This window comes from Harpia harpyja, chromosome W (assembly GCF_026419915.1).
Source record: "Harpia harpyja isolate bHarHar1 chromosome W, bHarHar1 primary haplotype, whole genome shotgun sequence".
NCBI lineage: Eukaryota > Metazoa > Chordata > Aves > Accipitriformes > Accipitridae > Harpia > Harpia harpyja.
In genome coordinates this window covers 28,512,534-28,527,561 of record NC_068968.1, presented here as the reverse complement: position 1 = coordinate 28,527,561, position 15,028 = coordinate 28,512,534, and positions in this window count along the sequence as shown.

Below are 15,028 nucleotides of genomic sequence, written 5' to 3'. Positions count from 1 at the left end.
AAACCAGGGGAAAGAGACTGCCGAGGGGGGAAGAGGGAAAAGAGAGGGTTGATTGGAAATAGGGAAAAGAGAGATTTCATAGAAAAGAGGAAAGCCAGGGAACAGAGAGAGGCGAGAGAAACCAGGGGAAAGAGACTGGCGAGGGAAAAGAGGGATAACAGAGTTGACGAATAACAGGGAAAAGAGAGAGGCGAGTGAATGTGGAAAAATTAGACCTAGAGGGAAGAGAGGTAAAAGAGAGAGGGGAGGGCAACGAGGGACAACAGAGAATTGAGGAATGAGAGGGGAAAGAGGGAGTCGGGTGAAAGTGGGAAGAATTAGACACCGAGGGAAGAGAGGTAACAGAGACTGGCGAGGGAAAGAGAGAGGCGAGATAAACCAGGGGAAAGAGACTGGCGAGGGAAAAGAGGGATAACAGAGCTGACGAATAACAGGGAAAAGAGAGAGGCGAGGGAAAGTGGGAAGTATTAGACACCGACGGAAGAGAGATAACAGAGACTGGCGAGGGAAACGGGGGAGAAGTGACAGTCGAGGGAAAACTTGGAAAAGAGAGAGTTGAGAAAACACAAGGACAAGAGTGTTATTGGAAAAGAGGGAGGCGAGTGAAACTGGGAAGTATTAGAGACCGAGGGAAGAGAGGTAACAGAGACTGGCGAGGAAAAGGAGGGAAAGGTGACTGGCGAGGGAAAAGTTGGAAAAGAGAGAGTCATGGCAAAGCAGGGGGAAAGAGACAGGCGAGGGAAAACAAGGACAAGAGAGAGTTCATGGAAAAGAGAGGGGCGAGGGAAAGTGGGAAGTATTAGACACCGAGGGAAGAGAGGTAACAGAGACTGGTGAGGGAAAGAGAGAGGCGAGATAAACCAGGGGAAAGAGACTGGCGAGGGGGGAAGAGGGAAAAGAGAGGGTTGAGGGAAAGCAGGGGAAAGAGACTATGGAGGGAAAGCAGAGGGAAAGAGACAGGCGAGGGAAAACAAGGACAAGAGAGAGTTAATGGAAAAGAGGGAGGCGAGTGCAAGTGGGAAGACTTAGACACCAAGGGAAGAGACGTAAAAGAGACTGGCGAGGGAAAGAGAGAGGCGAGATAAACCAGGGGAAACAGACTGGCGAGGGGGGAAGAGGGAAAAGAGAGGGTTGAGGGAAAGCAGGGGAAAGAGACTATGGAGGGAAAGCAGAGGGAAAGAGACAGGCGAGGGAAAACAAGGACAAGAGAGAGTTAATGGAAAAGAGGGAGGCGAGTGAAAGTGGAAGAATTAGACACCAAGGGAAGAGACGTAAAAGAGACCTGCGAGGGAAAGAGAGAGGCGAGATAAACCAGGGGAAAGAGACTGGCGAGGGAAAAGAGGGATGACAGAGTTGACGAATTACAGGGAAAAGAGAGAGGCGAGGGAAAACAAGGACAAGAGAGAGTTCATGGAAAAGAGAGAGGCGAGGGCAAGTGGGAAGTATTAGACACCGAGGGAAGAGAGATAACAGAGACTGGCGAGGGAAAGGGGGGAAAAGTGACTGTCGAGGGGAAAGAGGGAAAAGAGAGGGTTGAGGGAAAGCAGGGAAAGAGACTGACGAGGGAAATCAGAGGGAAAGAGATAGGCGAGGGAAAACAAGGACAAGAGAGAGTTAATGGAAAAGTGGGAGGCGAGTGAAAGTGGGAAGAATTAGACACCGAGGGAAGAGAGGTAACAGAGACTGGCGAGGGAAAGAGAGAGGCGAGATAAACCAGGGGAAAGAGACTGCCGAGGGGGGAAGAGGGAAAAGAGAGGGTTGATTGGAAATAGGGAAAAGAGAGATTTCATAGAAAAGAGGAAAGCCAGGGAACAGAGAGAGGCGAGAGAAACCAGGGGAAAGAGACTGGCGAGGGAAAAGAGGGATAATAGAGTTGACGAATAACAGGGAAAAGAGAGAGGCGAGTGAATGTGGAAAAATTAGACCTAGAGGGAAGAGAGGTAAAAGAGAGAGGGGAGGGCAACGAGGGACAACAGAGAATTGAGGAATGAGAGGGGAAAGAGGGAGTCGGGTGAAAGTGGGAAGAATTAGACACCGAGGGAAGAGAGGTAACAGAGACTGGCGAGGGAAAGAGAGAGGCGAGATAAACCAGGGGAAAGAGACTGGCGAGGGAAAAGAGGGATAACAGAGCTGACGAATAACAGGGAAAAGAGACAGGCGAGGGAAAACAAGGACAAGAGAGTTAATGGAAAAGAAGGAGGTGAGTGAAAGTGGGAAGAATTAGACACCGAGGGAAGAGAGATAACAGAGACTGGCGAGGGAAAGGGGGGAAAAGTGACTGTCGAGGGGAAAGAGGGAAAAGAGAGGGTTGAGGGAAAGCAGGGGAAAGAGACTGACGAGGGAAATCAGAGGGAAAGAGATAGGCGAGGGAAAACAAGGACAAGAGAGAGTTAATGGAAAAGAGGGAGGCGAGTGAAAGTGGGAAGAATTAGACACCGAGGGAAGAGAGGTAACAGAGACTGGCGAGGGAAAGAGAGAGGCGAGAGAAACCAGGGGAAAGAGACTGGCGAGGGGGGAAGAGGGAAAAGAGAGGGTTGATTGGAAATAGGGAAAAGAGAGATTTCATAGAAAAGAGGAAAGCCAGGGAACAGAGAGAGGCGAGAGAAACCAGGGGAAAGAGACTGGCGAGGGAAAAGAGGGATAATAGAGTTGACGAATAACAGGGAAAAGAGAGAGGCGAGTGAATGTGGAAAAATTAGACCTAGAGGGAAGAGAGGTAAAAGAGAGAGGGGAGGGCAACGAGGGACAACAGAGAATTGAGGAATGAGAGGGGAAAGAGGGAGTCGGGTGAAAGTGGGAAGAATTAGACACCGAGGGAAGAGAGGTAACAGAGACTGGCGAGGGAAAGAGAGAGGCGAGATAAACCAGGGGAAAGAGACTGGCGAGGGGGGAAGAGGGAAAAGAGAGGGTTGAGGGAAAGAAGGGGAAAGAGACTATGGAGGGAAAGCAGAGGGAAAGAGACAGGCGAGGGAAAACAAGGACAAGAGAGAGTTAATGGAAAAGAGGGAGGCGAGGGAAAGTGGAAAAATTAGACCTAGAGGGAAGAGAGGTAACAGAGACTGGCGAGGAAAAGGAGGGAAAGGTGACAGGCGAGGGAAAAGTTGGAAAAGAGAGAGTCATGGCAAAGCAGGGGGAAAGAGACAGGCGAGGGAAAACAAGGACAAGAGAGTTAATGGAAAAGAAGGAGGTGAGTGAAAGTGGGAAGAATTAGACACCGAGGGAAGAGAGGTAACAGAGACTGGCGAGGGAAAGAGAGAGGCGAGATAAACCAGGGGAAAGAGACTGGCGAGGGAAAAGAGTGATAACAGCGCTGACGAATAACAGGGAAAAGAGAGAGGCGAGGGAAAGTGGGAAGTATTAGACACCGACGGAAGAGAGATAACAGAGACTGGCGAGGGAAACGGGGGAGAAGTGTCAGTCGAGGGAAAACTTGGAAAAGAGAGAGTTGAGAAAACACAAGGACAAGAGTGTTATTGGAAAAGAGGGAGGCGAGTGAAACTGGGAAGTATTAGAGACCGAGGGAAGAGAGGTAACAGAGACTGGCGAGGAAAAGGAGGGAAAGGTGACTGGCGAGGGAAAAGTTGGAAAAGAGAGAGTCATGGCAAAGCAGGGGGAAAGAGACAGGCGAGGGAAAACAAGGACAAGAGAGAGTTCATGGAAAAGAGAGGGGCGAGGGAAAGTGGGAAGTATTAGACACCGAGGGAAGAGAGGTAACAGAGACTGGCGAGGGAAAGAGAGAGGCGAGATAAACCAGGGGAAAGAGACTGGCGAGGGGGGAAGAGGGAAAAGAGAGGGTTGAGGGAAAGCAGGGGAAAGAGACTATGGAGGGAAAGCAGAGGGAAAGAGACAGGCGAGGGAAAACAAGGACAAGAGAGAGTTAATGGAAAAGAGGGAGGCGAGTGCAAGTGGGAAGAATTAGACACCAAGGGAAGAGACGTAAAAGAGACTGGCGAGGGAAAGAGAGAGGCGAGATAAACCAGGGGAAACAGACTGGCGAGGGGGGAAGAGGGAAAAGAGAGGGTTGAGGGAAAGCAGGGGAAAGAGACTATGGAGGGAAAGCAGAGGGAAAGAGACAGGCGAGGGAAAACAAGGACAAGAGAGAGTTAATGGAAAAGAGGGAGGCGAGTGAAAGTGGGAAGAATTAGACACCAAGGGAAGAGACGTAAAAGAGACTGGCGAGGGAAAGAGAGAGGCGAGATAAACCAGGGGAAAGAGACTGGCGAGGGAAAAGAGGGATAACAGAGTTGACGAATTACAGGGAAAAGAGAGAGGCGAGGGAAAACAAGGACAAGAGAGAGTTCATGGAAAAGAGAGAGGCGAGGGAAAGTGGGAAGTATTAGACACCGAGGGAAGAGAGGTAACAGAGACTGGCGAGGGAAAGAGAGAGGCGAGATAAACCAGGGGAAAGAGACTGGCGAGGGGGGAAGAGGGAAAAGAGAGGGTTGAGGGAAAGAAGGGGAAAGAGACTATGGAGGGAAAGCAGAGGGAAAGAGACAGGCGAGGGAAAACAAGGACAAGAGAGAGTTAATGGAAAAGAGGGAGGCGAGGGAAAGTGGAAAAATTAGACCTAGAGGGAAGAGAGGTAACAGAGACTGGCGAGGAAAAGGAGGGAAAGGTGACAGGCGAGGGAAAAGTTGGAAAAGAGAGAGTCATGGCAAAGCAGGGGGAAAGAGACAGGCGAGGGAAAACAAGGACAAGAGAGTTAATGGAAAAGAAGGAGGTGAGTGAAAGTGGGAAGAATTAGACACCGAGGGAAGAGAGGTAACAGAGACTGGCGAGGGAAAGAGAGAGGCGAGATAAACCAGGGGAAAGAGACTGGCGAGGGAAAAGAGTGATAACAGCGCTGACGAATAACAGGGAAAAGAGAGAGGCGAGGGAAAGTGGGAAGTATTAGACACCGACGGAAGAGAGATAACAGAGACTGGCGAGGGAAACGGGGGAGAAGTGTCAGTCGAGGGAAAACTTGGAAAAGAGAGAGTTGAGAAAACACAAGGACAAGAGTGTTATTGGAAAAGAGGGAGGCGAGTGAAACTGGGAAGTATTAGAGACCGAGGGAAGAGAGGTAACAGAGACTGGCGAGGAAAAGGAGGGAAAGGTGACTGGCGAGGGAAAAGTTGGAAAAGAGAGAGTCATGGCAAAGCAGGGGGAAAGAGACAGGCGAGGGAAAACAAGGACAAGAGAGAGTTCATGGAAAAGAGAGGGGCGAGGGAAAGTGGGAAGTATTAGACACCGAGGGAAGAGAGGTAACAGAGACTGGCGAGGGAAAGAGAGAGGCGAGATAAACCAGGGGAAAGAGACTGGCGAGGGGGGAAGAGGGAAAAGAGAGGGTTGAGGGAAAGCAGGGGAAAGAGACTATGGAGGGAAAGCAGAGGGAAAGAGACAGGCGAGGGAAAACAAGGACAAGAGAGAGTTAATGGAAAAGAGGGAGGCGAGTGCAAGTGGGAAGAATTAGACACCAAGGGAAGAGACGTAAAAGAGACTGGCGAGGGAAAGAGAGAGGCGAGATAAACCAGGGGAAACAGACTGGCGAGGGGGGAAGAGGGAAAAGAGAGGGTTGAGGGAAAGCAGGGGAAAGAGACTATGGAGGGAAAGCAGAGGGAAAGAGACAGGCGAGGGAAAACAAGGACAAGAGAGAGTTAATGGAAAAGAGGGAGGCGAGTGAAAGTGGGAAGAATTAGACACCAAGGGAAGAGACGTAAAAGAGACTGGCGAGGGAAAGAGAGAGGCGAGATAAACCAGGGGAAAGAGACTGGCGAGGGAAAAGAGGGATAACAGAGTTGACGAATTACAGGGAAAAGAGAGAGGCGAGGGAAAACAAGGACAAGAGAGAGTTCATGGAAAAGAGAGAGGCGAGGGAAAGTGGGAAGTATTAGACACCGAGGGAAGAGAGGTAACAGAGACTGGCGAGGGAAAGAGAGAGGCGAGATAAACCAGGGGAAAGAGACTGGCGAGGGGGGAAGAGGGAAAAGAGAGGGTTGAGGGAAAGCAGGGGAAAGAGACTATGGAGGGAAAGCAGAGGGAAAGAGACAGGCGAGGGAAAACAAGGACAAGAGAGAGTTAATGGAAAAGAGGGAGGCGAGTGAAAGTGGGAAGAATTAGACACCAAGGGAAGAGACGTAAAAGAGACTGGCGAGGGAAAGAGAGAGGCGAGATAAACCAGGGGAAACAGACTGGCGAGGGGGGAGGAGGGAAAAGAGAGAGTTGACTGGAAATAGGGGAACGAGAGAGTTCATGGAAAAGAGGGAGTGGAGTGTAAGTTTGAAAATTAGGCACGGAGGGAATAGAGGTTAAAAGAGACTGGCGAGGGAAAGGAAGGAAAAGTGACTGGCGAGGGGAAAGAGGGAAAAGAGAGGGTTGATTGGAAATAGGGAAAAGAGAGATTTCATAGAAAAGAGGAAAGCCAGGGAACAGAGAGAGGCGAGAGAAACCAGGGGAAAGAGACTGGCGAGGGAAAAGAGGGATAACAGAGTTGACGAATAACAGGGAAAAGAGAGAGGCGAGGGAAAGTGGAAAAATTAGACCTAGAGGGAAGAGAGGTAAGAGAGAGAGGGGAGGGCAACGAGGGACAACAGAGAATTGAGGAATGAGAGGGGAAAGAGGGAGTCGGGTGAAAGTGGGAAGAATTAGACACCGAGGGAAGAGAGGTAACAGAGACTGGCGAGGAAAAGGAGGGAAAGGTGACTGGCGAGGGAAAAGTTGGAGAAGAGAGAGTCATGGCAAAGCAGGGGAAAAGAGACAGGCGAGGGAAAACAAGGACAAGAGAGTTAATGGAAAAGAAGGAGGTGAGTAAAAGTGGGAAGAATTAGACACCGAGGGAAGAGAGGTAACAGAGACTGGCGAGGGAAAGAGAGAGGCGAGATAAACCAGGGGAAAGAGACTGGCGAGGGGGGAAGAGGGAAAAGAGAGGGTTGATTGGAAATAGGGAAAAGAGAGATTTCATAGAAAAGAGGAAAGCCAGGGAACAGAGAGAGGCGAGAGAAACCAGGGGAAAGAGACTGGCGAGGGAAAAGAGGGATAACAGAGTTGACGAATTACAGGGAAAAGAGAGAGGCGAGGGAAAGTGGAAAAATTAGACCTAGAGGGAAGAGAGGTAACAGAGACTGGCGAGGAAAAGGAGGGAAAGGTGACAGGCGAGGGAAAAGTTGGAAAAGAGAGAGTCATGGCAAAGCAGGGGGAAAGAGACAGGCGAGGGAAAACAAGGACAAGAGAGAGTTAATGGAAAAGAAGGAGGTGAGTGAAAGTGGGAAGAATTAGACACCGAGGGAAGAGAGGTAACAGAGACTGGCGAGGAAAAGGAGGGAAAGGTGACTGGCGAGGGAAAAGTTGGAAAAGAGAGAGTCATGGCAAAGCAGGGGAAAAGAGACAGGCGAGGGAAAACAAGGACAAGAGAGTTAATGGAAAAGAAGGAGGTGAGTAAAAGTGGGAAGAATTAGACACCGAGGGAAGAGAGGTAACAGAGACTGGCGAGGAAAAGGAGGGAAAAGTGACTGGCGAGGGAAAAGTTGGAAAAGAGAGAGTCATGGCAAAGCAGGGGGAAAGAGACAGGCGAGGGAAAACAAGGACAAGAGAGAGTTAATGGAAAAGAGGGAGGCGAGTGAAAGTGGGAAGAATTAGACACCGAGGGAAGAGAGGTAACAGAGACTGGCGAGGGAAAGAGAGAGGCGAGATAAACCAGGGGAAAGAGACTGGCGAGGGGGGAAGAGGGAAAAGAGAGGGCTGACTGGAAATAGGGAAAAGAGAGATTTCATAGAAAAGAGGAAAGCCAGGGAACAGAGAGAGGCGAGAGAAACCAGGGGAAAGAGACTGGCGAGGGAAAAGAGGGATAACAGAGTTGACGAATAACAGGGAAAAGAGAGAGGCGAGGGAAAGTGGAAAAATTAGACCTAGAGGGAAGAGAGGTAACAGAGACTGGCGAGGAAAAGGAGGGAAAGGTGACAGGCGAGGGAAAAGTTGGAAAAGAGAGAGTCATGGCAAAGCAGGGGGAAAGAGACAGGCGAGGGAAAACAAGGACAAGAGAGAGTTAATGGAAAAGAAGGAGGTGAGTGAAAGTGGGAAGAATTAGACACCGAGGGAAGAGAGGTAACAGAGACTGGCGAGGAAAAGGAGGGAAAGGTGACTGGCGAGGGAAAAGTTGGAAAAGAGAGAGTCATGGCAAAGCAGGGGAAAAGAGACAGGCGAGGGAAAACAAGGACAAGAGAGTTAATGGAAAAGAAGGAGGTGAGTAAAAGTGGGAAGAATTAGACACCGAGGGAAGAGAGGTAACAGAGACTGGCGACGAAAAGGAGGGAAAAGTGACTGGCGAGGGAAAAGTTGGAAAAGAGAGAGTTGATTGGAAATAGGGAAAAGAGAGATTTCATAGAAAAGAGGAAAGCCAGGGAACAGAGAGAGGCGAGAGAAACCAGGGGAAAGAGACTGGCGAGGGAAAAGAGGGATAACAGAGTTGACGAATTACAGGGAAAAGAGAGAGGCGAGGGAAAACAAGGACAAGAGAGAGTTCATGGAAAAGAAGGAGGTGAGTGAAAGTGGGAAGAATTAGACACCGAGGGAAGAGAGGTAACAGAGACTGGCGAGGGAAAGAGAGAGGCGAGATAAACCAGGGGAAAGAGACTGGCGAGGGGGGAAGAGGGAAAAGAGAGGGTTGATTGGAAATAGGGAAAAGAGAGATTTCATAGAAAAGAGGAAAGCCAGGGAACAGAGAGAGGCGAGAGAAACCAGGGGAAAGAGACTGGCGAGGGAAAAGAGGGATAACAGAGTTGACGAATTACAGGGAAAAGAGAGAGGCGAGGGAAAACAAGGACAAGAGAGAGTTCATGGAAAAGAGAGAGGCGAGGGAAAGTGGGAAGTATTAGACACCGAGGGAAGAGAGGTAACAGAGACTGGCGAGGGAAAGAGAGAGGCGAGATAAACCAGGGGAAAGAGACTGGCGAGGGGGGAAGAGGGAAAAGAGAGGGTTGAGGGAAAGAAGGGGAAAGAGACTATGGAGGGAAAGCAGAGGGAAAGAGACAGGCGAGGGAAAACAAGGACAAGAGAGAGTTAATGGAAAAGAGGGAGGCGAGGGAAAGTGGAAAAATTAGACCTAGAGGGAAGAGAGGTAACAGAGACTGGCGAGGAAAAGGAGGGAAAGGTGACAGGCGAGGGAAAAGTTGGAAAAGAGAGAGTCATGGCAAAGCAGGGGGAAAGAGACAGGCGAGGGAAAACAAGGACAAGAGAGTTAATGGAAAAGAAGGAGGTGAGTGAAAGTGGGAAGAATTAGACACCGAGGGAAGAGAGGTAACAGAGACTGGCGAGGGAAAGAGAGAGGCGAGATAAACCAGGGGAAAGAGACTGGCGAGGGAAAAGAGTGATAACAGCGCTGACGAATAACAGGGAAAAGAGAGAGGCGAGGGAAAGTGGGAAGTATTAGACACCGACGGAAGAGAGATAACAGAGACTGGCGAGGGAAACGGGGGAGAAGTGTCAGTCGAGGGAAAACTTGGAAAAGAGAGAGTTGAGAAAACACAAGGACAAGAGTGTTATTGGAAAAGAGGGAGGCGAGTGAAACTGGGAAGTATTAGAGACCGAGGGAAGAGAGGTAACAGAGACTGGCGAGGAAAAGGAGGGAAAGGTGACTGGCGAGGGAAAAGTTGGAAAAGAGAGAGTCATGGCAAAGCAGGGGGAAAGAGACAGGCGAGGGAAAACAAGGACAAGAGAGAGTTCATGGAAAAGAGAGGGGCGAGGGAAAGTGGGAAGTATTAGACACCGAGGGAAGAGAGGTAACAGAGACTGGCGAGGGAAAGAGAGAGGCGAGATAAACCAGGGGAAAGAGACTGGCGAGGGGGGAAGAGGGAAAAGAGAGGGTTGAGGGAAAGCAGGGGAAAGAGACTATGGAGGGAAAGCAGAGGGAAAGAGACAGGCGAGGGAAAACAAGGACAAGAGAGAGTTAATGGAAAAGAGGGAGGCGAGTGCAAGTGGGAAGAATTAGACACCAAGGGAAGAGACGTAAAAGAGACTGGCGAGGGAAAGAGAGAGGCGAGATAAACCAGGGGAAACAGACTGGCGAGGGGGGAAGAGGGAAAAGAGAGGGTTGAGGGAAAGCAGGGGAAAGAGACTATGGAGGGAAAGCAGAGGGAAAGAGACAGGCGAGGGAAAACAAGGACAAGAGAGAGTTAATGGAAAAGAGGGAGGCGAGTGAAAGTGGGAAGAATTAGACACCAAGGGAAGAGACGTAAAAGAGACCTGCGAGGGAAAGAGAGAGGCGAGATAAACCAGGGGAAAGAGACTGGCGAGGGAAAAGAGGGATGACAGAGTTGACGAATTACAGGGAAAAGAGAGAGGCGAGGGAAAACAAGGACAAGAGAGAGTTCATGGAAAAGAGAGAGGCGAGGGAAAGTGGGAAGTATTAGACACCGAGGGAAGAGAGATAACAGAGACTGGCGAGGGAAAGGGGGGAAAAGTGACTGTCGAGGGGAAAGAGGGAAAAGAGAGGGTTGAGGGAAAGCAGGGGAAAGAGACTGACGAGGGAAATCAGAGGGAAAGAGATAGGCGAGGGAAAACAAGGACAAGAGAGAGTTAATGGAAAAGTGGGAGGCGAGTGAAAGTGGGAAGAATTAGACACCGAGGGAAGAGAGGTAACAGAGACTGGCGAGGGAAAGAGAGAGGCGAGATAAACCAGGGGAAAGAGACTGGCGAGGGGGGAAGAGGGAAAAGAGAGGGTTGATTGGAAATAGGGAAAAGAGAGATTTCATAGAAAAGAGGAAAGCCAGGGAACAGAGAGAGGCGAGAGAAACCAGGGGAAAGAGACTGGCGAGGGAAAAGAGGGATAATAGAGTTGACGAATAACAGGGAAAAGAGAGAGGCGAGTGAATGTGGAAAAATTAGACCTAGAGGGAAGAGAGGTAAAAGAGAGAGGGGAGGGCAACGAGGGACAACAGAGAATTGAGGAATGAGAGGGGAAAGAGGGAGTCGGGTGAAAGTGGGAAGAATTAGACACCGAGGGAAGAGAGGTAACAGAGACTGGCGAGGGAAAGGAGGGAAAGGTGACTGGCGAGGGAAAAGTTGGAAAAGAGAGAGTCATGGCAAAGCAGGGGGAAAGAGATAGGCGAGGGAAAACAAGGACAAGAGAGAGTTAATGGAAAAGAAGGAGGTGAGTGAAAGTGGGAAGAATTAGACACCGAGGGAAGAGAGATAACAGAGACTGGCGAGGGAAAGGGGGGAAAAGTGACTGTCGAGGGGAAAGAGGGAAAAGAGAGGGTTGAGGGAAAGCAGGGGAAAGAGACTGACGAGGGAAATCAGAGGGAAAGAGATAGGCGAGGGAAAACAAGGACAAGAGAGAGTTAATGGAAAAGAGGGAGGCGAGTGAAAGTGGGAAGAATTAGACACCGAGGGAAGAGAGGTAACAGAGACTGGCGAGGGAAAGAGAGAGGCGAGATAAACCAGGGGAAAGAGACTGCCGAGGGGGGAAGAGGGAAAAGAGAGGGTTGATTGGAAATAGGGAAAAGAGAGATTTCATAGAAAAGAGGAAAGCCAGGGAACAGAGAGAGGCGAGAGAAACCAGGGGAAAGAGACTGGCGAGGGAAAAGAGGGATAACAGAGTTGACGAATAACAGGGAAAAGAGAGAGGCGAGTGAATGTGGAAAAATTAGACCTAGAGGGAAGAGAGGTAAAAGAGAGAGGGGAGGGCAACGAGGGACAACAGAGAATTGAGGAATGAGAGGGGAAAGAGGGAGTCGGGTGAAAGTGGGAAGAATTAGACACCGAGGGAAGAGAGGTAACAGAGACTGGCGAGGGAAAGAGAGAGGCGAGATAAACCAGGGGAAAGAGACTGGCGAGGGAAAAGAGGGATAACAGAGCTGACGAATAACAGGGAAAAGAGAGAGGCGAGGGAAAGTGGGAAGTATTAGACACCGACGGAAGAGAGATAACAGAGACTGGCGAGGGAAACGGGGGAGAAGTGACAGTCGAGGGAAAACTTGGAAAAGAGAGAGTTGAGAAAACACAAGGACAAGAGTGTTATTGGAAAAGAGGGAGGCGAGTGAAACTGGGAAGTATTAGAGACCGAGGGAAGAGAGGTAACAGAGACTGGCGAGGAAAAGGAGGGAAAGGTGACTGGCGAGGGAAAAGTTGGAAAAGAGAGAGTCATGGCAAAGCAGGGGGAAAGAGACAGGCGAGGGAAAACAAGGACAAGAGAGAGTTCATGGAAAAGAGAGGGGCGAGGGAAAGTGGGAAGTATTAGACACCGAGGGAAGAGAGGTAACAGAGACTGGCGAGGGAAAGAGAGAGGCGAGATAAACCAGGGGAAAGAGACTGGCGAGGGGAAAGAGGGAAAAGAGAGGGTTGAGGGAAAGCAGGGGAAAGAGACTGACGAGGGAAATCAGAGGGAAAGAGATAGGCGAGGGAAAACAAGGACAAGAGAGAGTTAATGGAAAAGAGGGAGGCGAGTGAAAGTGGGAAGAATTAGACACCGAGGGAAGAGAGGTAACAGAGACTGGCGAGGGAAACGGGGGAGAAGTGACAGTCGAGGGAAAACTTGGAAAAGAGAGAGTTGAGAAAACACAAGGACAAGAGTGTTATTGGAAAAGAGGGCGGCGAGTGAAACTGGGAAGTATTAGAGACCGACGGAAGAGAGGTAACAGAGACTGGCGAGGAAAAGGAGGGAAAGGTGACTGGCGAGGGAAAAGTTGGAAAAGAGAGAGTCATGGCAAAGCAGGGGGAAAGAGACAGGCGAGGGAAAACAAGGACAAGAGAGAGTTCATGGAAAAGAGAGGGGCGAGGGAAAGTGGGAAGTATTAGACACCGAGGGAAGAGAGGTAACAGAGACTGGCGAGGGAAAGAGAGAGGCGAGATAAACCAGGGGAAAGAGACTGGCGAGGGGGGAAGAGGGAAAAGAGAGGGTTGAGGGAAAGCAGGGGAAAGAGACTATGGAGGGAAAGCAGAGGGAAAGAGACAGGCGAGGGAAAACAAGGACAAGAGAGAGTTAATGGAAAAGAGGGAGGCGAGTGCAAGTGGGAAGAATTAGACACCAAGGGAAGAGACGTAAAAGAGACTGGCGAGGGAAAGAGAGAGGCGAGATAAACCAGGGGAAACAGACTGGCGAGGGGGGAAGAGGGAAAAGAGAGGGTTGAGGGAAAGCAGGGGAAAGAGACTATGGAGGGAAAGCAGAGGGAAAGAGACAGGCGAGGGAAAACAAGGACAAGAGAGAGTTAATGGAAAAGAGGGAGGCGAGTGAAAGTGGGAAGAATTAGACACCAAGGGAAGAGACGTAAAAGAGACCTGCGAGGGAAAGAGAGAGGCGAGATAAACCAGGGGAAAGAGACTGGCGAGGGAAAAGAGGGATGACAGAGTTGACGAATTACAGGGAAAAGAGAGAGGCGAGGGAAAACAAGGACAAGAGAGAGTTCATGGAAAAGAGAGAGGCGAGGGCAAGTGGGAAGTATTAGACACCGAGGGAAGAGAGATAACAGAGACTGGCGAGGGAAAGGGGGGAAAAGTGACTGTCGAGGGGAAAGAGGGAAAAGAGAGGGTTGAGGGAAAGCAGGGGAAAGAGACTGACGAGGGAAATCAGAGGGAAAGAGATAGGCGAGGGAAAACAAGGACAAGAGAGAGTTAATGGAAAAGTGGGAGGCGAGTGAAAGTGGGAAGAATTAGACACCGAGGGAAGAGAGGTAACAGAGACTGGCGAGGGAAAGAGAGAGGCGAGATAAACCAGGGGAAAGAGACTGGCGAGGGAAAAGAGGGATAACAGAGCTGACGAATAACAGGGAAAAGAGAGAGGCGAGGGAAAGTGGGAAGTATTAGACACCGACGGAAGAGAGATAACAGAGACTGGCGAGGGAAACGGGGGAGAAGTGACAGTCGAGGGAAAACTTGGAAAAGAGAGAGTTGAGAAAACACAAGGACAAGAGTGTTATTGGAAAAGAGGGAGGCGAGTGAAACTGGGAAGTATTAGAGACCGAGGGAAGAGAGGTAACAGAGACTGGCGAGGAAAAGGAGGGAAAGGTGACTGGCGAGGGAAAAGTTGGAAAAGAGAGAGTCATGGCAAAGCAGGGGGAAAGAGACAGGCGAGGGAAAACAAGGACAAGAGAGAGTTCATGGAAAAGAGAGGGGCGAGGGAAAGTGGGAAGTATTAGACACCGAGGGAAGAGACGTAAAAGAGACTGGCGAGGGAAAGAGAGAGGCGAGATAAACCAGGGGAAAGAGACTGGCGAGGGAAAAGAGGGATAACAGAGTTGACGAATTACAGGGAAAAGAGAGAGGCGAGGGAAAACAAGGACAAGAGAGAGTTCATGGAAAAGAGAGAGGCGAGGGAAAGTGGGAAGTATTAGACACCGAGGGAAGAGAGGTAACAGAGACTGGCGAGGGAAAGAGAGAGGCGAGATAAACCAGGGGAAAGAGACTGGCGAGGGAAAAGAGGGATAACAGAGTTGACGAATTACAGGGAAAAGAGAGAGGCGAGGGAAAACAAGGACAAGAGAGAGTTCATGGAAAAGAGAGAGGCGAGGGAAAGTGGGAAGTATTAGACACCGAGGGAAGAGAGGTAACAGAGACTGGCGAGGGAAAGGGGGGAAAAGTGACTGTCGAGGGGAAAGAGGGAAAAGAGAGGGTTGAGGGAAAGCAGGGGAAAGAGACTGACGAGGGAAATCAGAGGGAAAGAGATAGGCGAGGGAAAACAAGGACAAGAGAGAGTTAATGGAAAAGTGGGAGGCGAGTGAAAGTGGGAAGAATTAGACACCGAGGGAAGAGAGGTAACAGAGACTGGCGAGGGAAAGAGAGAGGCGAGATAAACCAGGGGAAAGAGACTGGCGAGGGGGGAAGAGGGAAAAGAGAGGGTTGATTGGAAATAGGGAAAAGAGAGATTTCATAGAAAAGAGGAAAGCCAGGGAACAGAGAGAGGCGAGAGAAACCAGGGGAAAGAGACTGGCGAGGGAAAAGAGGGATAATAGAGTTGACGAATAACAGGGAAAAGAGAGAGGCGAGTGAATGTGGAAAAATTAGACCTAGAGGGAAGAGAGGTAAAAGAGAGAGGGGAGGGCAACGAGGGACAACAGAGAAT